Source organism: Camelus bactrianus, chromosome 2 (genome assembly GCF_048773025.1).
Source record: "Camelus bactrianus isolate YW-2024 breed Bactrian camel chromosome 2, ASM4877302v1, whole genome shotgun sequence".
NCBI classification, from domain to species: domain Eukaryota; kingdom Metazoa; phylum Chordata; class Mammalia; order Artiodactyla; family Camelidae; genus Camelus; species Camelus bactrianus.
Genome location: NC_133540.1, coordinates 35,713,402 through 35,741,055, shown reverse-complemented (window position 1 = coordinate 35,741,055; position 27,654 = coordinate 35,713,402). Strand labels below are relative to the sequence as shown.

The window sequence follows — 27,654 nt, the reverse complement described above, 5'->3', positions numbered from 1 at the left end:
AGGGTCTGTAATCCCTTGCCTCCAAGTGAGGGATTAATTTTTATTTGCTGGATTATGAGGAGGTGAAAGAGGGACCGGGCAGTCTTGGTGGCATGGAGGTGTGCAGAGGCTTGGGGTAGTAGCTATTTAAAAACAGGAATAGCCAGACTGGTGTCTATGATGCTGTGCTTCGGGTGATTCTCTTATTTTCCCTTTCTTCTTTCTGTGTCCGCAGAACCAAACTACTGCACAGAGATCTTACATAGGCAATTAAAGTTTATCAAAAAAAAAAAAAAGTAGAAGATAAAAGAAAATTCCCATTGAATATTTCTGGTCTTAGTTGGAGGATATGCCCTACCTCTAAGAATCTAGTGGAATATCTGCATCAAAGTGACCATGCAACATAGGAAGTGTGAAAGAATCTAAAATGATGAAGTGCTTGGGTCTGACGAGTTTGGTTCTAGGTCTCAAAAAGAGGATGTATGAAGCAGAAAAGAAGCATAATTAAAACCATCTATTTCAGGGACTCTCTGACAGCAGTGTTGGATGAATTAGAGTGGAATGAGACCTGGGTCAAAGTAATTACTTCCAAGGAATCAGGATGAAGATAGTTCTGACAGGAGAAAACAGTGCCAGAATCTGGAATCTATCCATTCTTGATTCTGGAAAGAGTGTACTGTATCTCTTTCCCTATATTCCACCCCGCAGCCACCTAGAGTTTAAATATCTCTTCTTCGTGGCATCTCCAGCCTTCTTTGGAACATCCACAGAGCTAGAGAAGGAGCAGGGTTATGGGTCAGCACAACTCTCAGCAAAACCATGAAAATTCTGCTGTATAGCACATGGAGCTATAATCAATAGCTTGTAATAACCTATATTGAAAGAGAATATGAAAAAGAATATATATGTCATTGAATCACTTTGCTGTACACATGAAACTAACACAACATTGTAAATCAACTATACTTCAATAAAAAAAGAAATAGTACCTAGTGTATTACAGTTGTTAAAGACAGACTTACTGCATAAATGATAAATAAATAAAATAAAACATGAATCTAGGGAGCATTATGCTAAGTGAAATAAATCAGACTGAGAAAAACAAATAAGCATGATCTCACTTATATGTGGAATCTAAAAAATGAAACAAACAAAACTAAACAAACACAGATGCATAGATACAGAGAATAAATGGTAGCCAAAAGGAAGGCGAGTGGGTGAAATAGGTGAAGGAGATTAAGAGGTACAAACCTCTAGTTATATAATAAATAAGTCACAAGGATGTAATATACAGTATAAAGAATATTGTCAACAATATTGTAATAACTTTATATTGGGACAGATGGTTATTAGATTTTTCAATGTGATCATTTCATAGTGTATGCAAATGTCAAATCATTATGTAGTACATCTGAAACTAATATAATATTGTATGTCAACTATATTTCAATAAAAAATAAATTAAAAAGAACATACAATGAAAAGGAATATAGAAGACCAAGTTGAAATTTAATAATGGAATTGCAGTCTTTTAATCATTTTTTACAAACAGAACCTGCTTATGGAGTGTTTTGCTGTACAGGGAAGTAGAAATCTCAACTGTGAAGATTAAAACTCAAGATCATAATTCCTTAGGGAGGTAGGGATTTGTTTTAAAGACAGTCTCTTTTAATGAAAACAGATTTTTAAAATCTGATATATTCTTATGCCTCTGAATGGTTTCTGGATGAGTCATAAAGCCAAGACAAGACATCCTGAGAGGTCAAGTTTTGGAAAATCCTCAAAGTACAAAAACCACAAAAGCAAAAAGCAAAATTTCATAATGAAATCTCTATTTCTCTTTCATCTTCCTGGGCCTGGATAATGTAAAGTTTTATGACTTGGATTTTTTTTTAAAGTTTGGATCATGAAACTGAATCAAGTATAAAACCACTAAAATATTTTATTAGTTATGAAGTTTTGCTCTGACTACTATAAGACTTATTAAGTCACTCAAATTTTAAGACACTGGGACACTCACTTTCGTGGATGGTTGATTATCTCAAAAAGTTTTACCCTGGCAGAATGGGTTTTATTATTTCAAAGTAAAAAGTTATGCTGTTTTCTGTTTGTGTCAGTAATGCACACAGGATAGTACTAATAATTTCTAGCTGTGACGTTAAAAACTATTAATATAAGTAGTAATAATACAGGAAGAATCTTGTTACAACAGAGAGGGTTAATACTCATTCTTACTTCTGCTTATTCTATGTTTATTTTTTTTTTCTGATTTTTCTAGTTTGGGTGAAAACTGAGATTGTTTTTAAAACCTGTTGTTATTTTTCATGTAAGCATTAGTTCTATAAATGTTTCTCAAAGCACTGTTTTAGCTGTCTCACATAAATTTGATGTATTTTATTTTCATTTTTATTCACCTCCAAAATTTTTCTAATTCCTTTGAAACTTCTGCTTTTATCCATTAGCCATTTAGAAGTGTGTTTTAAAATTTCCAAATATATGGGGCATTTTATTAGCATCTATTTTTGATATTTAGCTTAATTCTTTTTGTTCAGAAAACATATTTTGTATTATTTCAATTGTTTTAAATTTGTTAAGATTTTATTTTTGTGTGTGTTTCTTTTTTGCTTTTTTTTTTATAGTGCCAGGATGTAGTTAATGTTGTTGAATATCCAGTTGCAATAGAAACCTATGTACGTTATGTTGTCATTAGGTAGAATGTTCTATACATATCAAATAGGTCAAGTTGATCCATAGTGTTGTTCAGGTTTTCTACATCGTCACTGACTTTTTGTCTACTTGTTCTAACAATTATAGAGAAAGGAATACTGATGTCTCCAATTATACTTATATATGATCTTAGCCAAAGATTGAGAAGCAATTCCAACTACAATTGTGGATTTTTCTTATCTCTTTTACCATTTTGATCAGTTTTTACTTATGTATTTGGAAGCTCCACTTTTTTGGTGCATACACATATAGAATCATATGTCTTCAAGATGTACTGACACTTTTATCATTATGATAACCTCTCAGTATTCCTTTATTCCTGGTAAATTTCTTTGCTCTGAAGTTAATACTGTCTGATATTAATACATGGATTAGTGTTGGTATGGTATCTATTTTCCTTTTTTTTTTTTTGTATTTTAGCCTACATATAAATATACAAAATTATAATTACATGTGCTTTCTATACTCAACATATAATTGGGTCTTACATTTTTATGTAATCTGATAATCTCTGCCTTTTAATTGATGTTTCTGCCTTTTACATGTTATACAATTATTGCTAAAATCAAATTTAGGTTTTAACATTTTTATTATTTGTATTCTGTGTTCCCTCATTGTTTTATGTTCCTCTCTTCCCCCTCTCTTGCATTCTTTTGGATTATTTGAATATCGGCTATATTCTATCTTAATCAATATCTTGGATTTCTGGCTAAATCTCGTATTTTTTTGGAGCTGCTCTATGGTTTTTCACAGTCTACTAAGAGTTAACATTTTGCCACCTCTAATAAAATGCAGAATTTAAAAAATCATTTTAGGTCATTTTTCCTTCCTACTTTTGTTGTAGTTCTTATATATCATAATATTTAAACATTAAAAACTCACCCAGACAGTGTTATAAATCTTGTTTTTAACACTCACAATCATATTTAAAATATTTAGGAGGATAAAAGCAGCCTATTATATTTACTCAGATATTTGCCATTTCTGTTACTCCTCTTTCAGTCCTGAATCTCTGCATTTCCCAGAGGCATCGTTGTCCTTCAGCCTGAAGAACAGTTTTTTAGCCTTCTTTTTACAGCAGGCCTGCTGGCCATTAATTCTCTTAGTTTCTTTTATCTTCAGTCTGTTTTTTTCCATTCTTTTGGCTATAGAGCCAATCCAATAAAATTTTATTTCAGATGTTGTAGTTTTGATTTCGCAAATTTTCATTTGCTACTTTCACTCATATTTCTCTGAAGAAATCTTCTATTTTTCCATTCATTTCAATAGTATTTAGCTTGGTAGTAACAGCTGTTTTTAAAGTGTTGATAATTCGAACACATTGTGTTGTCTTGGTGTTAGCATCTGTTAATTTTCTTTCTCTGTGAGAGTTGGTCGTGTTTTCATGGTTCTGTGTACAGCAGGTGATTTTGGATTATAACCCTGGGCGCTTTGAATATTACACTGTGAGACTTTGGTTTGTTAACATCCTTTGGACACTGTTGATCTTTTGTCTTAGTAGACAAACATACCATCTTGGTTCTGATCTCAAGTTCTAGCTCTCCTTTAGTGTATGATGGTCTCAACATGTGTTCAGTTCTCAAAGTTGTTGTTACACTGGGTCAGCCTCATGCCTGAGCTACTTGGGGCTTAGTCTGGGACTTGGGAAGTGCTTCATAGAGTAGTTCAGATCTCAAAGCTTTTGTTACGCTGTTCTTAGTCTGTTCTGCACATGCATCTCTCAGGGGTTAGTCTAGGACTTGGGTGGTGGCTTATATTGTAGCTCAGTTCTCCAAGCCTTTCCTGCACTCTTTTGGATCTGTTCTGCACATGTGTAGATTGGCAGTGAGCCCTGGATTGAGTTGACTCATGCACCAGAATTCTCTCTACTCCAGGATTTCCCACCCCCTTCTTTAGTTTACAGAGGTCCTTTTTTCTTGATTCTTCTGGCCAAATATACAGGTTTTCCCTTTGAATTTCCAGTTTTTGTATTGGTGGTGTTTCTGCTGCCTCATTACATCTCCATGACTGGGGCTGGTCTTAGGGCAGTACCAAGAAGGAAAAAAGATGTTAAGAAGAAAAGAAAAAGGAAAAGCAGGAATTATCTTCTCTTCCCTACATGCTGGCTCCATAGGCATCCCCTTTCCCAATCTTCTGATCAGCAAAACCAGAGTTCTTCAGGAGTTTGTGCAGATTTAGGACTTGAGTCATTCACTGTACAAGAGGACATAAAAGAGGAAAATGATCAGAACACTTAATACTGTACTTTTCTTTCTTCAAAATTTTACTTCCAAGCCACCTACCATTCTTTGCTTCTTTGAGTCCTTCATAGTCACTTTTTGTGTTCTTTCTAGAATTTTTGGCTATATTCTATGGAAGAGAGAAATTGTAGTTGGCTCATCCGCCCTTTGCTGACCCAAGAAGTTAAAAGTTTTTGAGATTTATTCATGGTGCTAAATATAACACTACTCTTGTTTCTTTTCATTGCTGCATAATATTACATTGCATGACTACACAAACATTTGTTTATCCATTTATGCCTTGATGGACATTAGTGTTGTTTCCAGTTTGGGCCTGTTAGGAACAGTTTGTTGTGTTCCTGATTATAGAGGAAAACATATATGTCATGTATATGCTCTTTATTATCTTTATGTGACCTAATACTTTACTTACGTAAAGTGCTTTAGAATCATTCTTGTTTGATTAGGCGTTAATTTGCTGAGTAAGGGGAAATCTCCATGTTTCGAGCCTTAAAGAAAGGAACATAATATTGAGATAAACTTGCAGGAGGATTATGTGCTCCATCTGCCTTTGTGGCATATCAGTGATAAAGTGCTCTAGTCACTGTGTTCTGGCCCCTTGATAGTTTTGAGAGTAATTTAACTTCGCCTCTGGGAGATTCTGAGAATAAAAATGTCACATCTGTATTTTATAAGTTGATTAATACTGAAAATCTGTACAGCAGTTTAGTTAATTACCATTGTTAAGCATGACTATTAACTCTTTGTGATTTATGCAGAAATATTAATCTTATTATAGAATGTTTGGGCAGAAATTCTAAATCTTATAAAAAATAAATGATGCACTTTTTTTTCATTTGAGCTACCTCTTTCTATTTCATTACTTCCAAAATTTAAATATTGCAGGGTACAAAATCCATTTTATGGTGCAAAATTAACTAATTAATTAATAAAACAAAGTTTGGAATGTTATTATATAGTCAAATTTCAAAGAATGCTTTTGTTCTGTATTTTAACAGAGATCTGAAATCCAATTCTGATTTAAATTTAATTCAGGCAGGGGAATTTAAAAGAAAAAAGAAGGAAGGTAAACTGATAGGATAGGGCAGATAATCTCAGGCTTACAGGATGAGAGATCAGTTGGAAGAAGTAACCTGCAAGAAAAAATGAGAGCGACAGAGAGAAATTCTGCCAGTTCTTATTTTGCAATTTTCCTTTCATCTGCCTCTTTTATCTTCAATAGCACTGTTTTCGTCCAATCTCAAATGCTTACTGCTTCTATGTGGGAGCACAAGAAGAAGTTCAGAGCTTTATCTGTCCGCAGTCCCTCTGCAAAACCTACCACCTAGTGTAATCCCAATATGAAAAACTCCCTGTAACTACTTTTTGCCTATAAAATAAACTCAAATCTGCTCTGATCAGTTCTGTCCAATTTTCTCTCTCACAATTCCAAATGTTAAAGTGTATTACCAGCCAGGTCTGTGCCCCCATCCCTTTGCATACATTATTATACTCACTTCAGAACTCCCAGCGTCCTTCATATGGATTGATTGCCCAGATCTGTCCCATCTTGATTTCCCTCCTCTATGAGCAATTTTGGCATGTAACTATATATCATCTTACATTGGAGTTTATTTGTTGTTATTTTTTTGTTTTGATTTTTTCCACTCAAGTGGAAGGTATCATGTTTTACATTTCTTGTCATAGTGCTTAGCCCAGCGTATTCACCCTGAGTCTGGGGTAGAGATTTAGCTCTGGTATGTCCTGTGGCTGCGGAGAATCCTTCCCAAGATACCTAGCAAGGCAGGAGGATTAGGAAGCATGAGCTCCCCAGGCCTGATCTTCAAGGTTTAATTAACCCCAAGAGCAGAGTTCTATGAACCTGGGAAAATTAACAGATGGAGATTTCAGGAGACACTGTCTCAGTCTTCACTAGTTCTAGGCTAGAGCTGCATTAAATTCTTTTTGGAGTAAGTCAATAGAAACAAAAGAAGAAAGGAAAGTGGAAGGAAGTAAGACAGGAAGGAAAGAAGATCCTACCTTGTATTTTGTAGGGTTGGTAAGGAACCCCTGAGTGTTCCCTGGAAGTCATTTCTTTTTACTAGGATTCCTTTAGACGAGTCTAAAATGAATTCAAACTATGTATCTAGCAAGGAACTCTAGTCTAGTCTTGCTTATACTGAAAATCTCATGATAAAGGTCAATCTGATGCTTATATTAGGTCTGTGAGAAGATGAATTAATTACTATATGAATTCATATCCTGCCTTAACACATTAAAGTAACTTTAAAAGATGTATTAAATACAGCAAATTAAAATCGACTACACTTCAATTAAAATAAGAATTAAAAAGAGTACAGCAAATTAACAAATTAGAATCAATTAGAAAAATATGGTAGAAGAAAAGAAGAGGTAAATATCCCTCTGTAAAGTACCAAAGCGGTCCTCTGACTCTCACACTTAACCTTCAACTGTTTTGAAGAGCCCCTGTGTCTCTTTATCCCTCTGCAGGGCATCAGCACAGCCTAGCGATAACCAGCAATAGCTCCACAGCCTTTGAAAGCATTGCTCCCCCATATCTTGCAAATGACTGAAAAATCATGCCGGCAGGGGCATTTCCCTTCAAAAGCGTATTTTTGCAGATTACAGCCAGAAGTTGGGCTGCCACCTTGTGTCAAAAATCACTGAGCCTAAATACTACTCAGGAGAGAGTCTTTGTTGCCAGGCCAGTCTGCAAACTCCTTTTTACCACCTACTTCTCAGACCATTTTCAATCCCACCTTTATCAGTTTCTCCTCTGAGAGCCAAACACCCAAGACAGGATTAGACATCCAAGAGATTTATTGAAGAAATGCCTGTGACAGTTAAGGGGCAGACATAGGCAGGCAGGAACTCCAGATTGAAAAGCAGGATCTGATACCCATGGAAAGAGACAGGGGAGAGAACAGAGGGTCAGGTGGGAAGAGTCTCAGACTGAGACAGTGTTTGAAGAAAGTTTTGTACAAGCTGAAGGGTATACCTGGAGCCAAAGCTGACCATTAGAAAAGTCCCCCATGTCTGCAACCTGCGTCTCTATTAGTACCCCCATCATGCAGCCTGGGGGAAGCGTGGCCTCAGCAGGAATGGGTGGTGTATCGGAAGAGTGGCAGTTGTGTCCCCATGTAGAGTGTTTCCAAGGCCCCCATGGGTGGTGAGACCTGGCTTATGAGGTATGTCATCTCTGGCCTAGAGTCTCCTGTATTGGAATGTTTGGTGACACTTGAACGGTCAGGATAATGCAAGTTTGTGTATTGTTTTATAGTTTCTTACAAATTGGTTATTATTATCTTTTGTAGCTCAGTTAAAATACAACATTGAATGGTGATGTCAAGTATGTCTGTGTATTGCCAACAGATTATCTTGGGCAAGACATAAGCCATTTTATAAAATTTTTTTAACTTAAAAATTTTAAAATTTAAATAAAAAATGAATTAGTCAAAAAAAATAGACACAAGCCATTTTAGAGCTCAACATGTCTCCAAGATCTTGGATGGGTCATATAGAGAACCAGGACTTGGGGGGTTAGGCACTGGGGAGGAAAGGCAAGCAGTGCATGTCAAAAGAACATGTATTAATGGAACAACGAAAATGATAAAAGAGTCTTTTTAAAAAGAGGAAATTATAAAAATACCATATGAGATCACTCATATGTGGAATCTAAAAAAAAAAAAAAGCAAAACATAAATACAAAACAGAAACAGACTCTTAGACATAGAATACAAACTTGTGGTTGCCAAGGAGGCGGGGGGTGGGAAGGGACAGACTGGGACTTCAAAATGTAGAGTAGATAAACAAGATCATACTGTACAGCACAGGGGAATATATACAAGATCTTGTGGAAGCTCATAGCAAAAAAAAAAATGTGACACTATGTATATGTTCATGTATAACTGAAAAAAGGTGCTCTACACTGGAATTTGACACAATATCAATAAAAAAATGTAAAAAAATAAGTAAATAAAAGAGGAAATTATAGAAATGGAATGAGCATGTTTAGACACCATTACATTTGGAACACAATTTATTTTTCTTTTGGTTACGTGAGGGGTCAGAAGCAGGTTTCCTGACATTAATAGGTAGCCAGAATTTCCTGCCTTTGAAGTTTCATATCTTTGTTATAATCGCATTAATTCCAACTTAAAATAAATCAACTAACAAAAATTTAACAGGGTCATATTTGTGATCTAGCCTCCCTCCAAATATTTACATATTTCTGTGTTTGTTAATTGGAATCAGTATTTTCCCAGAAATAGAAATTCACTATGAATTAAGATTTTTGTGCCAAAGAATGGAACCTCCCTCTGGATATTCAAGATCATCAAAGAGGATGCTTATGTTTCCATTTTCACCTTTATTATTGTGTCCATATGAAATTACAAGGACATTTAAAAGATTTCAAAGACAGAGGTAAGAGAAGTAGAATAATGGTAACTTCTCTAAAGCTGTGAATAAAAAGCATTCACTCTGCATTGTGTGATAGAATAATAAGTCATTTTCATTTTAAAACAACTCTGAACCATGGAGAAGTTCAAGGTTGGGAAACGAAAGGATAGTTTTTCCCTTTCTTTATTGAAAATGTGTGAAGGAACGAATCCTAGAGAATTAAAAAGAAAGGCAAGGTTGTCACAAACTTCAGAAATAAGGAAGGTCACCTGAAAACCACAGGCAAAGGCTGAAGAGGAGTAACAGGGCTGAGAAATCAGACGGCTGCCTGGAAGTCAATGTGCCTCTACTCAAAACTGCTGAAGTTAGAGAGTTCCAAACAGAAACAGGATCTCCTCTGGGGGAAGGTGGACCCATATGAGAACAAAGCAACCCAAAGGTATTCAAACTGTACTCAAAGTCATTTGAAGCAATAAGTATATTTCAGAAATGTTGTAATCTCCGTTTCGCAAAGAAACCAAAGATGTCGACTTGTGGGATAAGAGCACAGCTTTTCTTTCCTGGTGGTTGCGATTAGTGAAGGTCAGTCACACCCACCCTCTCACCTGCTATCAATTTACAAGATGGTCCTCTGTGGTCAGTGAGAGCACTGAAGCTCTGGGACACACTTCCTTCTTTTATGAGAAGAGGACTGACCTATGGATGGAGCCTCGCTGCCTTGATGATGGATTTAGCAGATCATAAATCCTTTGGGGACGGGCCATGTATATTCATCTTTCTCTCTGTCTCCGGACTCCTAGTTCAGAATAATTAATTATTTAATATCTGTCTAATTAATGTGAAAAAAAGTTGGGAGGATTATAGAGAAAAACCTAGTCTCATCTTGTTTTGTAGAGGAGAAACATAAGTGGTTTGTTGTTGGGTAACATTTTGCCCACCATCTCATGGTGAGTCCTAGAAACTCTAGCAAAGAATGCTTTTCATTTCTGAAAGGAAAGAAGGTGGTAGCTATGGTTGACTTAAAAGGGAGACCTTTCATTTTTGTGTGGTATACTTATTTCATAGCCACATGCCTATAAGACCTTTAATAAGCAAATAAAGTAGTGGCATGAAAGGGCATATATCTGAAGTGAAGGAAAGCTTTCACCTTATTTTAGCATTCACCAGCAATCTTTCTTGAAATCTTCCCTGCCAAGGGGAAATATCACTGAATGAGTAGTGAGAAACCAAATAGAAGACGTATTTTTGCTGAAATTTAGTTTTGTTGAAAAATCAATTCAGAATGTGAAAACTTTATTAGGGCTTATAGTATCTCTTCAGCTTGCCTAGAATTAGATTTGAAATCCTTGTGTATTAATTTATGCTTGTTAATTATTAGAATTTAATGAAATTCTTCTGAAATAATATCACAGCTTCTCACTTGGAAGTGTGGCGTTTTCAGGCTTGCTTTATTTTTTAATCTCTCTTTATTAAACAAGAAGTGAACTAATCCTTCAAATCATTTTTTTTTCTTTCTGCTAATGGATATATACTCAATGCTAATAAAAGTTATTATTCTCTAGATAATATGTCCAAGTTTATACATGTCATCATAATTATAAATCCATATTAAATATGAAATGATCATGCATGAACATGCAAAATGATCAGATATGTCTACTGAAACATGTACGTGTTTGCATTTATGAATACTATGTTCCAGCCTCTGTCCTAGATTTTTTTATATACATAACTTTAATTTACTCTTTACAACACCTTTTTTGTATGTGTAGTTATTTCCATTTTATAGATGAAAAACCTGTGGCTGAGATAAGTTAAATAAGTTGCTTGGAAATCAACCATCAAAGCTGTGATGTAGCCTTTCTTAAAATAAATCTTTTTAACCAGGCTATATTCCTTTTACAAGGCCAAAATATGTAGATAAGAACTGAAAAAAATGCAAGGAAATAAAATTATCACTACTCTAAAAAAGCAGGTCCTGATAACCAAAAATGAATACCCTTAAAACATCTGACTTCCAACTTCCTATGTTCCACAGTAGCTTCTTCTCTTCCTATTTATTTGCCCTTCTGTCCTGTGATCTTAATAATCTTTTTCCTGTTGCCACGGGGTCATCAGAGCAACTGACATGGACAAGACAAGAGAATAACAGGATCTAAGGGCAATTAGGTCCTCACCCATGAAAGACAAGTTCAGAGAGAAATAGACATGATGGAAATGAATATTGCACATGATGGGAAAAGCTTAGCAGCTGTCATAATGGTGAAAGGGATGGCTGGGGTGGAGATGGTGAGTTGAAAGATTCTATTTATGTGTATATCCACACATATCAAATGATTTACGTTTTTGTCTTTATTGGATGGGCCACTGGGGGAAAAAAATGAGATTGGTTGTGCTCTGTCAGTTTTGTTGCCAGATCAGATTAGATGGTATCACAAACAGGAAGATAAAGCCCCTTCAAGGTCTACGGCTCCTTGTCAGTCACATGCTGAGTTTTTAATATGTTCTCTTGCAAGCGAATTATCATGGTTCAAAAAAATGAGAGAAATGAAATGACATCCTGTTAAAGTCAAGATGGAAGGACCATATCAATGAGTCTGAAAGGTGAAGGATAAAGTGAACAGGAGATATGAGACCAGAGACGATGGTGTGCTATAGTTTGCAAAAATGTCAAAGAATAATCTTCGGAACATAGATCGGAGGACTGTGGCATAATGGGTGAGGGGTCTCTGCGCTCCCACTGCCAATACACTCTACCAATTGCATTCAGAGACCTGGGGAATGTTGCTTAACCTTTCTGGCTGCAATTTCCGCACCTAAAACGGGTTTAATCATAATTATTGTGATAATAGAATGAACTAATTTATGTTAAGTGTTCGGGCAAAGCCAAGCATATAATAAATGCTCTATAACTATTTGCCATTTTCATTAAGATCAGGAGGAAGTAGCCTGGGACAAAAACAGGCTCGTGTCATACCGTGAGAAATTAATGTCAGGGAGAAGGCTTTCTCTAGGGCTGCTGAATGAGCAGAGGCCTGTTTTATCTTTTCCCCTGCAGAGTCACTGCATAGATTGAAAAGAAAGGGATTTAAACAGTTGATGGCTCAGTATATCAAGCCTATTGGTCTTTCAGAATATGTCCACTTCAGTGGTTTATTTGAAAAAAAAAAAGCAAGTACTGTGATTAACTGAAGATAAATTACTTTTCAAAGTAATATCTGCTTACTGTGATAGTAAAAACAAACCCTGACACTTTGGGAGTATTTTTAGTACTTTCCGGGAGGTTATTTAGACACACACACATGCACACCACTACCACAACTACCACACTTACTCCATTTACCATTCCCTGTAGAGGGGTAATTTGGTTCAACTGTAAATGTAAATTCTTCTCAGGAGAGATGTTGATACTGGTCAAAACTTCTAATAAAATTAAACATTCTTTTGTCTCCCATTGTCATTATTTATGGGACTTTTGACACTAAAGAATTACTAAATCACTCTCCAAAGACCCACTTTGTCATTAGCAGCTGCCATCTGTAAGTATTGTGCTTGGCTGCTTTTAGTAAGTATGGTAAAGAAAAAAAAGGAGTATTACTTGGGCTTTTGCAGGCAGAAAACAACATAGACTTGATTTTAAGGAATGAGGATGAGTGATCTTTAAGGTCTACCGGTTGCCTGGTTTTGGATCTGTCTACTCCAAGACAGCAATAAAAGGATACTCTATGGAAAACTTCCTTTCACTTGTTCATTTTCATTGATGTGCATCTTTTGTGTAGGTAAAACTATTCTGTGCATTTATAATGAAAAACTTATGCACATGAAGAGAAAGAAAGAAAAGAATTGGATTGGAATTAAGAACGTGACCACTTCCATCATGCCTACTGCTACCTCCCAATTCCAGCCATCACCATCCCTGGCCAGGATTATGATGATAGCTGGGCCCCTGGCCCCTCCGTCTATGTTTCTCTCTCAGACTCTGCTCTCAATACAGCTGCCTTTAAAGGTAGGTCATGTCCTCTGCTCTAAACTTCCCGTGTGACAGAGTAAAACTCAGAGACCATACTGAGGTCCTGGCAACTCCTGATCACTTCTTCTACCTCTTCCCCCTCATTCCTCCCCCCAGCCTCACAGGCTTTGTTGCTATTTATGCTCTTTGCACACCATTCCCACAGGTATCCATATGCTTTACTCTCTCACAGCCCTTAGGTCTTTATCTATGTGCCATCTTATCAAAAAAGCCTTCCTTGACCACTCTGTATATGATAGCACACCCTGCAATTATTTCTTCTTGACTTAACGTCCCCTAATGAAATGGAGCTAGTTGTTGTATATTCTCCATCACGTGGTAGGGGAGTAACACCTAGAGCTGTGCAATGTTCCTACAGGGGTTCTGACTGTGAACGGTAATTTTGATAGTATCTACTAAAATTTTTTAAATTGCATATATTCTATGACATAGTATGTCCAATGCCTGGCAACTTTTGCAGACAAGAGGATTTTCACTAAAGTGTTGTTTGTCATGCAGTGACTGAAGAAATTATAGTGTTACCACCCTATAGAGCACAATGTGGCAGTCTAAAATAAATGAGGATTTATTTTATATCTTTTTTATTTTTTATATTTTTAATATTTCTCTTATATTTTACTTAAATATTTTGTTTATTTATATTTGTTATTTATATATTTATTTTATGTTTTATATATTTTGTATATTATTTTATTTATATAACATATTTATTTTATTTGTATTTTATTTAATCTATATGGTGTATCATTTTCATATTTTATTTCTGATATATATTTTTTCTTTCATATTTTTATTTTATATTTCTACATGTATAAATGAAATAGTATAAATAGCTTTCTGTATGTAATGTGTGTAAATTTGTCTTCCTTTATACCACTCTTTGCTTGCCTAATCCAAATATAGCTCTCTTTTCCTGTCTCATTTTTCCTTCATTTCTTTCACATTTTTTCCTATTCCTTTTCTTCTATGTCCAAATTCAGACCCCTAAAATAGTTATGCAATACATTGAAGAAAATTTATTATTTATTGTATTTACTAAAGAAGGTTTAAAGTTTCTGTGCTTAATTTCCAAAGCCAGAATCTAACAGTTTGTTTCTATGTCCAGAACAAAGAAAAGAAAAATAACAACAGTAAAATCTTTTGTGTCTTATTTGTGTGAAATTCCAGTTTGCTTTCTCCTGTGGGCTTTGATTGAAAGAAAAAAAATCCTAGAGCTGGTTTATGCCTTTTCCTCTTTTTCCCCTTATACTACCTTAATCTATAACTAACAAGCAAACAAAAATTCAGAACGAGAAATTACAGAGTAGGCATGTCCAAGAAACATTATTTATGCAAAGATCTAAAACAATTTCTTTGTAGGTAAAAATCCAAACCACATGTTGCTGCCATAGATTTCAAGAGTATCTATACATTTCTAGTTTTCCAAGCTCTCCTGGTTCTCTTCATATGAATATTCATTTATTCAACAATTATTTATTGAGCACATTCTATGTATCTTAAGGTGTTTTAGGTGCTAAGGAAGCAAAACAGAAAAATAAAAAACCCTACTCTTTCCTACAGAAGAGTGACAGTGGTGAATCTGATGAGCAACTAATATATATTTTTACTTAAATCGTTTCATGTGTGGTATTATTAGGAGGTAATCTATGCTATGGGAGAAATATAACATACAGTCATGAGGATAGAGGTGGGGAAGGAATGAAGTTGCTCAAGCTTCTGCCATCCCATGGCCTTCAAGGAAAGGGGAGATCTTGGAAGGAGCAGAAGAGGTGGGAGAGAATGCTCATTCTTTAGAAAGGTGGAATCGGAAATTGCAGTCATTTCCACTCACGTTTTTTTGGCCAGAACCTAGTCACATGGACTGGCAGTGAGGAAGGCTGGGAAATACTGTCTTCAGTTCTGAGACTATGTCCCCTGCTGAAACTTCTCTTGCTGTAGGAGAAAGGAGAACAGATATTGAGGGGGCAACTAGTCATTTTTGCTGTTAGCAAACAGCACATCAGAGGGACAAAGATGGGAGAGGAAAAGGAGTAAACATGCTTGTTGAAAACATGCGTGCTACCTATGCTATTTTAAAACTAATGTGTTCTAAGCAGAGCATCCTTTAAAGAGTAAAATCCATATGGCTTACCTTTTACCAGAGGTCTGAAAACATCCTTTATAAATAATCTGGCAACATCCCTCCCACCTCTCCATCACGTCTTAAGGTAAATTCCTCCTCTTCTCCACTGAGTGTACCAGAGCCTTGCAGTCAAAGGAATCTCAATAGCAGGTGCAGAACTAAGTTTGTGGAGCCAAGTGTCTTAAAATACTGTGTTCAAATCCTCTTTAATTCTTCATAGATAATTATGCTTGCCACACCTTTTCTCCAGAGATAGTGCCTTAGAAGAGTAAAGCAGCAATATTTCCTCTCTGTATCGTCAGGACTCCAACAGCCAGGGTCCTCTTTTCCCTTCCTTCTCCTGTTGTCCTACTCCTTTTTGTTTTGCCTTCTTAACTTCTCTGTTTATCTTCTTTTTTTATTCCAATTTTTTCATTCTCTCAATTTTAAAATTCTTGAATGTATCCAATTTCATTTTTATAGTGGATTTTATTTGCACAATGGAAGCCAGTAAAGATATATACACACATACATATGTATTATTTCAATATGCAGAAAGCATAGAATTAGTATAAATTATATTTAGATGTGTTTTAAAGAGTAAGATTAAAATTAGGATCAGGTAAGATTAAAATAAGTTCTATGATATGATAAATTCATATGCCGTTTTTTTGACACATATTTAAATGTCAGCATATTTGTTCACAGCTGGATTTCAGGTTTTTGGCTAGCAATTCAGTTACATAATAAATTACACTGGCCATAATCAAACATATCTATAATTAGGGTTCTCTGTAAATATCATGGTTTTTATTTTCTCCAGTATCTGGAGATGCTCTTTTCCCTCTGAACTTGCCACATTAACTGAATCTTTCCAATGAGATACCAAAGTGAACTTCTTATCACGGCCATTAATTTATTATCATATTATTAACATAATTATAATCTTTCTAGCACCCGAAGTCCTTTCAGTTTGTTCCTTCTTTTCTCCCCAAATTTAAAAGTTTGCGTTTGACATAAAGGCTGGCATTCCTGACACCCTGGGAGATTTTGCATGTTAATGAAGGAATAATCTAGATTTAAAAAGTTACTTAGGAAATGAATCATATTTGTGACTCTATTGTCTAGACTCTTTAATGCTATGCTTTTATCTGTCTGGAAAGATTAGGAATTGTGACTCCAAACATATGAGAGCTTTACTAAAAGCAATGGCTGGCTCGCTCTCTCTCTTTCAATTGCTTGGTATCTTTTTCCAATAAGATCTTGCTCTTTGTGTCTTGCCTTGTTCAGGTCTTCTTCTCCCTCTGTTATTCCCTCCCTCACTCCATGTCTTCATTCTTTTCTTTCTTCCTTTCTCCTTCCATTCATCTTTATTCTTCCATGTGTGCCTAATTTTGTTCTAAAGACTAGAACTACTAAACTCTCAGTGAACAAACATAAAACAAAGCAGCTCTTAGGAACAGGTGGATTAAAATCTGTTTGACTATCTTATACTACCTTATTAACCCCCTTGAAGGTACTGTGATTTTTATTTTACTAGTTTCAATTACACTCACATACATTTGAAAAGGAGATATTATGTACATGAGACAGGTCATTTCTCCAGTCTAGAGACAATGCTTTATTAGAAGATTGCTTGTAATAATTCTGTGCTCAAATCTCTCCTCTCCCACCCACCAGACTGGTTTATGAGCCACAAATTACAAATCAATGATCCAGCCAGGACAGCAAACCATGTCTAGAAGGCCAAAAAGAGCTAGCTTTTCTACAGCCCACAAGATAAGAACATTTTTATATTTGAAAATGGTTGAAAAAAAATCAAAAGAAGAATACTCTTTGGTGACATGTAAAAATTATGTGAAATTCAAATGTCAGTGTCCATAAATCAAGTTTTATTGGAGCACAGCCATTGTAAATATAGTGTCTTTGTCTGTTTCCCCCTATAACAGCAAAGTGGAATAGTTGCAACACAGAAGATATTGTCCACAAAGCCTAAATGTTTACTATCTGGTCCTTTACAGGAGAAGTTTGCCAGTCCTTCAGCTAGGCTTCATTGTAAACATAAAAAAAAAATCATAACATCTGAGTAATTGGGAGTTGGTATTTTCTATCGACTATAGAAAATTCACTAAAAGAAGTTGGAGTTAATTACAGAATAGTATGTGGGGTTTTTTTTAAGACAGAAAATTCATATTAAAATAAGGAAAGAAACAAAATCACTTCTGCATTTGTGTAGGATATGAACTTTGAAGCGTTCACAGAGGATGCATAAGGCTGCCTCACCAGGCACCTTTAGCTGCAAGCTACTAGGTTCTTCTTTGAAGGCTTTTTGGCACATACCTGCAGAGCTGGAGAATTTTCTAGAAAACTAAATCTAGAGTCTCTTCCTCACCATTGAAGTCTTTGGTGCTCAGAACATTGTTGCAACATTCAGTTTTTCTTTTTCTTTTCCTTATTTCGCCATTTTCTTTTACTAAATTGTTGATTATTTTCTTATGTTTATAGATTCTTAACATTGCCAGCCAAGAACATTTGGAATTTTTTCTTTTTATTTTGGTTGTCACCAACTTAGTTCTATGATGTAAAGATACCCACTATTTGGATGACGAAAATGATAAAGAATCCATTCACTGGAAGAATTTAAACTTTTGACCAAACTGGCCAATGTGCAGCTAGAAACCTGATGCTAATAAATCAAAGTGTATTTTCCTCTTTTTTGTGGTATTAGGTGTTATTCTGATACATACATACATACAGATTGTATATATATGTATATGCTTGTCAACCATGGGCAGCAGGCTTGCTTACATAGTAGTAGGAAGCAAAGAGATTATTTTTATGGAAGCAACAATCAACTAACAAGTAACTACTGAATTCCCACAGGAAATGAACTAATGAACTGTTTATATGGCCAAAATCGCTTCTGGCGAACAGGCACAGTGACTCACTTTATGAGACTGTGAATTTTGGGGAACAGTTTGGAAAGCCAACAGCTCAGCCAGAAAGATTCAGATTAGCTGAATGTTGTTTAAGGGAAATCTTACTGAATGTAATCAGATATGAGAAGCTGAAATTAATATAGTTAGATAGTTCCATTTTCCCTAGACCAATCGTGAGACTGCTTTTCACACAAAGAAGATGATCGTGCTGGTGTGACCCACTAAGGTAAAATCAAGGGCAGTTTGAAGCTCAAAGCAGGCTGCTCCCAGCCAGATGCTGCTTCATGCCTTCTCAGCTACCCAGGGGGAAGAAGGGATCGATATCAACTTGACACCTTGGTCGGGGAGCTCTGGGCTGGAGATGTGGCATTAAACGGACTGTATCTCAACCCGTGTATGAAGCTTTCTCTGACTAATTCTGTTTATATAGAACCCGCCTTTTTCTGAATCTCTCTAATAGACTGTCTGTATCAGACAACTGGCAGTAAAAATGATAAGTAGTCTTAAAATATCCTCTAGTTGTTTAACGAGTGTATTTCTCATCCCCCAATTGACAATAAAATCTCCCGGCGAGCAGTGATTATGTTTTTCATGTCCTCCGAAGTATACAGCACATGCTGGGCAAAGAAAAGGAATTTATTTCACTTATTTATTATTTATACCCTATTTCCAGAAAAGATTTGAGCTGGCTAATAATAATAGACATAATAGGACCATTAAAGTAATGATTTTAAAAAAGCAAAAATAAGAACCATAATGCCCATGGAAATGATTACACCGTAAGCTCTAGGGCATTTTGCCACAGAATTTAGTGCTGAGTTTCCTAAGAAAAGGGCTCAAGAGAGCATGCGGTGTCCCTAGGTGCTGGCTGTAACTCATGGGTCCCCTGGGGTCTCTGCCTCCTGTGCCGTGGTTGCCTTAGTCTGGGTCTGGCTGGACACCCTTTGGGGCTTTGCTCTTTTGTTATGAAAGGAACCTAAGAGCAGCCTAGAAGGTGGAGAAACGTCAGTTTGCTGGTAGATGGCACCTGACGAGCTATGGGGCATTTAATTTGAATTTCTAAGGGGAGAAGCCTCAGGTCCAGCTGGCTCACTGCTTCCAAATCTTTCATTTTTCTGTCTTTCTATAGGCCTGAAACAAATGCGGAAGCGTGAAGAATTATTCAGCCCTCATCAAACTAAAAATAAAAGTATGGGAGTTTACCAGGAAGAACTAAGTTGTCTCTAATATTGAATTCAAGACTCCTTTATTGCAAGTAGAAATACTACCCATACTTTTCTGACATAGTCTTACTGTCACTGTAGATAGTCAACTAAAATCCTCCTTTAACATAGTTCCCCCAAAGAATACTGCATGATCTAATGGACAAATACTTGAACGTGAGTTCTATTTAAGATACAGCATTGCTCTTTGGGGGACTAAGGTCAACCTTTCAAATTACAGTTCTGTAAGGAATGGCCATGAAGAAACAAAGCAAAGAAATCAAGGGGTTGGAGCTTTCTGATCTATAATTTCTTACATACCAGAACCTGGAGAACCTCAGGGTTAGCGTGCGCATCCTTGAGATTACTCCTTTCAAGTGCAAATTGTGGTTTCTGAGAGAATACAGGCTCTAGGTTAATTCAGTAAGCCTTACCCAGCTTTTAGCCCAACATTCTTGCTAAGATGAAATAGGAGGCAATTCAGAGTTTTAGATGCTCAGTGAGTCCTCAAGGTGCAAGTACTTACTTACTATTATTGATTTAAATTGGGGTCAACATACTGTTTCCTGTGAGGGGCAGATAGTAAATATTTTAGGCTTTGGGGTCATAAGTCTCTGTCGCAACTACCCAACTCTGCTGTTTTAGTAGGAGGATGGTGTCGTGGGAAAGGAGGGGACTCTGCTGTGCATATTTCATTTGTTTTCACTCTGACTGCAATCTTACGAGATTTATATGATGATATGCCATTTTATACACAAGGAAACTGAGCAACAGAGCTCTAGAGCAATCCAAGAATTTAAACACTCCTGTGGAGCTCTCTGTGGTTGGATCTGACTTGATCAACTCTGTTTTCCTTGGTGAATATTTTCCCACATTTATTTTGAGATTAAGAATTGTCTCCTACACTCTAATAGATGTCTGGCCAACAGTAGTCTTCTCACAGAAGACACCGTGTTCTCACAAGAGAAGCTAATGGCTTGATTTCTTTTTTATTATTATGAATTATTTAAGGTTTGTCTAACATAGGTGAGATTCTAGGGGACTTTCTCATTAATGGCTCACTTAATTTTATGTATGAGCTTACGAGCCTTTTATCAGCTTAACTCCATGAGTGTTTCTACCTTTGCAGAGTGAGAGTTTTCTATGCTTCACCTTCTCATCCCTGTACTGTCTTGCCTGGAATGCTCCCGTATTCATTCATCCAACGGACATGTTTATAGTGTTGTGTGAATCATCTGTGAACCTTTAACCCGGGGTCAGTGCCTTGACCCCCCAGCCAGTCCTGGACACAGTCGTCTCCTGAATACTCCCCAGCTCTCTCCATGACTGCTTTCACGGTCAAGCCCCTCTGACTACTTTCCTCTGGTTTAGCAAACTCCTCCTCTTCCTCCATACAGCCTTTCACAGATTTGGGCAAGGATTTAAGCATCTGCATCCCATCATGGTAACTTCCTCATTGTAAGGAATATGAGCCATCAAAATAATTGCTAAAGAAAAGCCTGTCAATTCATACAGCAGAAGGAAAATAAAATGTTTTTCCAATACACCCCAAGGCTAGGACAAGAACTCAGCAGGCAGCAGTGCTAATCAAAACAGACCTTCTGCCATGTTGGGAAAAGGGAGGAACAGACTTCCCACCTGCAGTGCTCTTCAGAACGAAAATTCAACTCTCTGATGGAGACATCTTCCTACCATAGTTGTGTGGGTAATGTCTTGGAAATAGAGTGAAAAACCTCAGACACTTGATATGTAAAATGAGACACTGGCTTATGATCTCCAAGCTTATTTTAATATTCTACTATTCAAAAATTTTACTTCATATCTTTCAACTCTAGAAATAAGGTTAATGGGGATACCAAATAAAATACATTTTTATTAGGCATGTTGTAGTTATAAATTAACAATGTGCTTGCACTTTGATTTTTTTTTTTTACCTAATCTTAGAAACAGAAAAAAAGTCTCTTGAAAATTGGCTAAGAAATTAGACAAGTGGATGAGGCAGGAATTTGTGACAGAGCATTTCTAGCTTTGCAAAGCCTATGAACTTATTTCAGGAGATTTAACCATTTCTTCTGTCTTTAATTGAATTCAGTTCTCTAGCATTGTGTACCAGTGAACAATCTGTTTACTTTGTTGTTCTTTGTTTTAGTATTATTATTATCAGTGCATGAATTTAAGCATATTTGGTGTATTTTAATTTATTACAGTTGTTATCCTTACAAAATGACCTTATTTTTGGCCAGTGAAAGCCTCTTTAAGCTGGTACTTACTGGTGTTTATTAATTGCCTTGCTATCTGTTGTGACAGGACATTTCAGGCTCATCTTGTGTGTTTCCTGCTGTGAACATAACTTTAAGGAACCCTGGTTACTCTTTGTGGGAAATAGTATTTTCAAGACAATCTGAGCACTTTGCCATGGGGTCGGTCTTTGCTTCTTGGTCTTTTCAATGGACAGAGCTAGGACATATGTTTTTTAAAAAAATGCTTTATGAAAAAAATCTCAATATGAAGATGAGCTTCCAATCAAAATTTAAATACAAAGAGTTTTTAATCTCTACTAACCTTAAATCTGTGTTTACTTTCTTGTCCCTCAAGAATCTCATTTCCAATGACCCTGGGAAAGGTAAAACTCTATAGAATATCCCAAAATTATTCACTGGCTTCATTCCACTACCTACACAACCACACACACACACACACACACACACACACAGAAACTCAGAGCAGTAATACCAGGACCACTGCAAATATGGTTTTAGGTTGGATTTCTGAGATGGGGAATTTTCTTTTTTGCAAGTAAGTGAGGATTTATTTGGGAAAAAGGCAAGGGGATAAGGGAAACAGAACAGCAGGGCAAGATGGGCAAAGATACAGTTTCATGGGAAGTCAGGCATTAAGCCTTATACTTTGGAGTGTGAATTGCACCAGAGGTTTTCTCACCCAGATGGGAATGGGGAGGCTAAGCCATTATACCATTGTCTCTGGCTATCGACCAACTGAAATGGGGATGAGTGCATAAATTCCAAAGCATTTCTGGGTCAGGTGGCTCCTGTCAGCCTAAGGCAATCTTCGACAGAAAGCCAGAGGTGTGAGCCATTAAAGGTCAAAACTCAAGCAGCTGAGAGATGGTTACAGTGTCTAGTAAATGAGATCTTTTGCACCATACCAAGAGTATCTGTAGAGTCCCACCTTATACTACCGAAATCTATTCACTTTTCCCAGTGAGTGTTCTCTGTTCACTGACAGCTTCCCTGTGATTTTGGTTAGCTCCAATTTCTGGGAACTTTACAAGAGGAGAGTCAGTATGACAAATACAAGTGTTCACTTGTTGGTTCACAACTTTGGGAGTTTCCTGGATGAAATTTGATACTGGTTCCTGTACACAGATGTCAAAGAGACACCAAACAAAGGCACAGGCCACGCCAGCTTTGTAGGTAGCAGTTTTAATAAGCAGGGAAACTTATGTATGAGGCTTGTCTTGGGCAGCTGACAGATGAGTAGATCTCTGCACCGGCCCGCCAGAATCTTATTAAATGTTTACAAAGAAGCCTTAATGGGGTTCAGTCATGTATTCAGTTCACATGGTTGCCAACAACACATTGCTCTCTCAAGGCTGTGTCCTTGAATGGCTCCCATGTGGGGACAATGGGAGGAGCATACATTCCAAGGACAGAGGAGGCAGTAAGGAGCCTCCAAATGCCTGGGTCCAGCTCAGGGGTCAACTGGAAGTCATTTCCCCTCAGTGACCTCTTCTAACACCACTGCTACAGTTGTTTCCAAGAAAATTGTTGACCCTGAACTTCTCTTTCCTCGACCACTTAGTCTAGATTCTCACCAACCTCATCTAGCATTTCTGATGGTGTAAGGGGCCTGCCTGGCAGGGTACCTCAGACCCTCCAACCTAAGCCTCTGATTATCATGCCTTTGTCAGCCTGTGATTATTATATGTATCCATTTCCAGTTAAAACTGGGCATGCAAATTCAAAGAGATGCCCAGTACATCACCCGAGGGCCAAAGAGATTCCTCTCTGCTCCACCACCCCCCTGCCCCTTTATTCAGCAGTAACCCAGTATCCTCATGATAATTAAAGTCACTTAACCCTGCCAGTATGGAAATACTTTGTTTGACAGTTGGTTCCCTGGCATGAGGAATCCAATGTGGCCGGGTAATAGTTGTAACTCTAGACATATAGAGCCAAGAATTGTGGGGATGTGAAGCATAAAATCCTCAAGTATGTCATCATGAATGAACAGGAATAGGAATAGGCATAATCATTATGAGTGGGAATAATCATTCCTATTTCTACCACCTTGATTCCTGGACTTAGTTATTCCAACTATGGCAGACATAATGCCATGGCATGGCCATTACTTTAAGATGAACCTCATCTTGAAGGATAGTACTCTATTCCTGCAGGGATTTATCTCTAAACTGATGCCTCAGTTATGCCCTCAAAAAGTCATTCTGTTGGTCTATCAGTCAAGTAGCTTCCGGACATTGCAGTGTGTGGTAGACCACAGTGGAACCCATAGTGATTGTCGATAGTTGCCCATCTCTGAATGGGAAAGCATGTCTTTTGGTCCAAGGAATTATTTAACATGATCCCATGTCAATAACTCAAACACTTCAGGTCTTCAAATGGCTGAGAAAGTGTGGGAAAGAAAGGCAAAACCATACCCTGAGCACCTGTCAATCTAGGCCAGAATGAATTTTGTATTTCTAGGGAGTAAAGCGTTGAATCTAATCAACTTGCCATCAAGTGGCTAAGTTAATTGCTTGATTTCTTCAAGGGGTGAAACCATACCAGAAGGTTTCAGCCTTAGACTTTGTCTTGGCAAGTTGGGTAGTCATAGCAGCAGTAGCTAGATCAGACTTGGTGAGACAAAGAAGACTGAAAAATGGAATTTTAAATTTTAGTTAAATTTATTTCATTTAGATTTAAGTTTAAATGGTCATATGTGTCTGATGGTTACTGTTTTGGATAGTGCAGCTTTATGTAGTACTTTGGAGTAGGCTCCAGCATAAGTAAAAAGAGCAAGATAGATAAAGGAATCATTTATGTATGCTACCATTACACAGAAAGGTAAACCATGATATTAAATTGTTTCCTGTAAGAGGAGGGAGAAATTAGGTTGCAGTCAATAAGGTATAGAAGTGATACTTTTTTGAATTTACTTTGCTTTATAGGTTGGACTTTGTAAACACGTTTAAAATAATTATAATTTAAATTAAATTTTAAAAAGCAATCTTTAAAAAGTGGAATGCAATCTAAAACAAACAAAAATGTGATGTGACAACCATAGAGATACGAACTATTTTAAATGACTGCGAATCACAGTAATTTGATTGTACAACTATGTTTTCAGTAATCACATTTTTGGTGTTAACATTGGCATTGCTACCATCCTCAGACTATGCGTGTGTGGTGTAAGCTAACTTGATAAAACTTGAAATTGGAGTGTTCAGCATGAAAGAAAAGACATGCATGAAATTGATGAGGATAAGCCAAAACTGTGTATTCTGAAATTTGAATGATATATATCAGTATAATTTCATAATGATTTTTGTCTGATGCATATATACTTATAATATGTAATGTATGATAAAATAAGTTTATAATATATAAGATTATATATATTTATCACATATAAGGTTATATATACGAACAACATGATATATAGGTATAATTATACTATATAACATATATTATTCATATATAATCTTACATATAATAAATATATAATATATAAATGCAACAAATAATATGTACACATGTGTGTGATCTTATACTGTACACAAATATTAGACATATATATGTGTGTGTGTGTGGGTGTGTGTCCTCCATGGAGATATGGCTGTTTCTAGGTCTCAGGTAGGAATATACAATATGTGTCTAGAACATCTATGCTATCAAACATTGGTGCTATCAGAGACCGCTAGAATTCTGTCAAAAAGGTGCAAAAGCCAACTTGAACAGGCTCCTACTCACCAAAATTGGGATAATAAAGATAATAAAAAGAAGAGGTTGAAATACATTTAATACATTTAAATCCATGAGCTCATAATGGTACTTTAAGAATCTCTTTGATCATCACTGGAGATACTAGGGAAACAATGTTTTATTTAGAAAATGGATAAGTAAATGGAAGGCATCAAGTACTTACCTAACCACTGCTAATAAAATTATTACTTTGGTGTAGCTGACAAGGGGAAATTTCTGTTTCTAAAAGTATCCCAACTAACAAGTAGAGACCAATACGATTAGCAAATCATTTTCCAGCCCATAAAGAATTGACTGATCCAGGCAATGTTCATCAATGGCTGCTAAGATTACAGAGAATCAGACAGTAAGCCAGTAAGTACCTACTTTTCGAAGTAACAATACCACCTATGAAGCAGTTTTGTAAAAAACAAAAACAAATAAACAAAAAGCCCCCTGAATCATTCAAGTGCTTAAATCTGACAAGTTAGAGGAAACAAAAGAGCCAGAGTCATGGAACATGTTAAATGACACCACAGGGAGTGAAATCAGTAAAACAAGCTGTGGGAAGCAGAAGCTACAGGTAAGTTATTGCAGGGAAACAATGGCAAGGGAGAAACCAACAACATGAATGGAGGTAGGAGCCTCTACCTTCATACAAGTGATGTATTAACCAGTCCAATGTGTGGGCTTTGTTTGGATCTTAATTCAAACATTCAAAATGTTAAAAATCACAATATAATTTGGAAAATGTGAACATTGGCTATTTGGTGGTATTAAGGGAATGTTTTTGTGTGTAGGTTTAATAAAAATGCTATGTTTTTTTTGTAGGGGAAGTGCTTATAATTTAGAGATATATAATGAAATTAATTTGAAATTATATGATGTTGAGAATTTGCTTAGAGATGATCTGGGTGGAGAGATAGGAGGTAGCGATGATACAAGAATGGCTGAGTGAGGAATTTGTTTTATTATCCTCCTTTTTTTGTATGTGTTTGAAATACTGTATAACAGAAGGTTACAAATATAGATAGATAGATAGATAGATAGATAGATATAAAATATAATAATGATTTTTAAAATACAAGATCGTATTTTATCTTTTGCTTTTTGCCTTAAAATGCAATTAGTAAAGATGGATGGAGAAATTGTGGGGATTTTTGGGTTTGCTTTTAGCTTTTCCTTCAACAATCTGCAATTCTATCATTCCTTTTTTGTCTCCAATTAATAAGGACCTGACCTGATTTTCTTTGGTTTAAAATGCTCTCTGTGGCATTACATGTCTTCAGGAAACCATGGTTAAGTGACCTCACTTTACATATCGTTTGGCCTCCCGAGAGAAAACTAAAGACCTAGCTGAATTTTTAGATGTTTTGAAGAGGTGGGCACAAAAATCATCTTCTTCTTTACTTTTCCTTTTCTCTTTATCATTCTCCAAGTTTCGCTTTCTCCATATAACTTGGGCCACCATCTTGCCATTTTCCTAATCACTTATTTTTACTAAGACTCCTAAACAACAAGAAATACCTTATTCTAACACAGTGACCAAGTTCAGCTTTGGGTTGATCATACATTGTTTTATTGAATTTATCAATGCATATTGTCCAGAGTGCTATGTGGATTCCAGCTAAGGCATTATATACTCCTAGCTATCAACAAATTTATAGCTTAATTGAAGAGAGATAACTAATATGCTCACATGTGAAAGAAAAGGAAAAGCAACCAGTTTTATCCTAAAGTGACTAGTAGAGATTTTTAAACCCAGTATAGTGACAAAAAATGGAGAAAACAGTGCAAACTAATACACTCATAGAAGACTTAAGACTTGAGCTGATTTAAAAAAACAAAAAAGAACAGAATTTATACTGTTGGAATGAGAAGAGTAGGGGAGAAGAATATGAGCAAAGACACCTGAGTTGAAATGAACATGTAAGATATGGTCAACACTTGTTTAAGGATGAGTGTTAGAGAATACAGAGAAACTGGGTTGCAATGACCAAAGAGGTCAGATTATGCTGAGTCAGAAAAAAACAGATAAAAGGGCACCATGGATG

The 27,654-nt window shown here is 36.3% G+C and overlaps 1 long non-coding RNA gene across 1 annotated transcript in view; it reads right to left on the bottom strand.

Moving 5' to 3' along the window:
- Positions 1-1,469: 1,469 nt before the first annotated feature.
- Positions 1,470-27,654, bottom strand: part of LOC141579350 (uncharacterized) — a 62,054-nt gene continuing 35,869 nt past the window's right edge. The window contains exons 2-3 of the long non-coding RNA XR_012510547.1: positions 15,209-15,309; positions 1,470-4,899 (exon numbers count right to left, since the gene is read on the bottom strand). This is a non-coding gene — a long non-coding RNA (uncharacterized LOC141579350). The remainder of the gene's footprint in view (positions 4,900-15,208; positions 15,310-27,654) is intronic.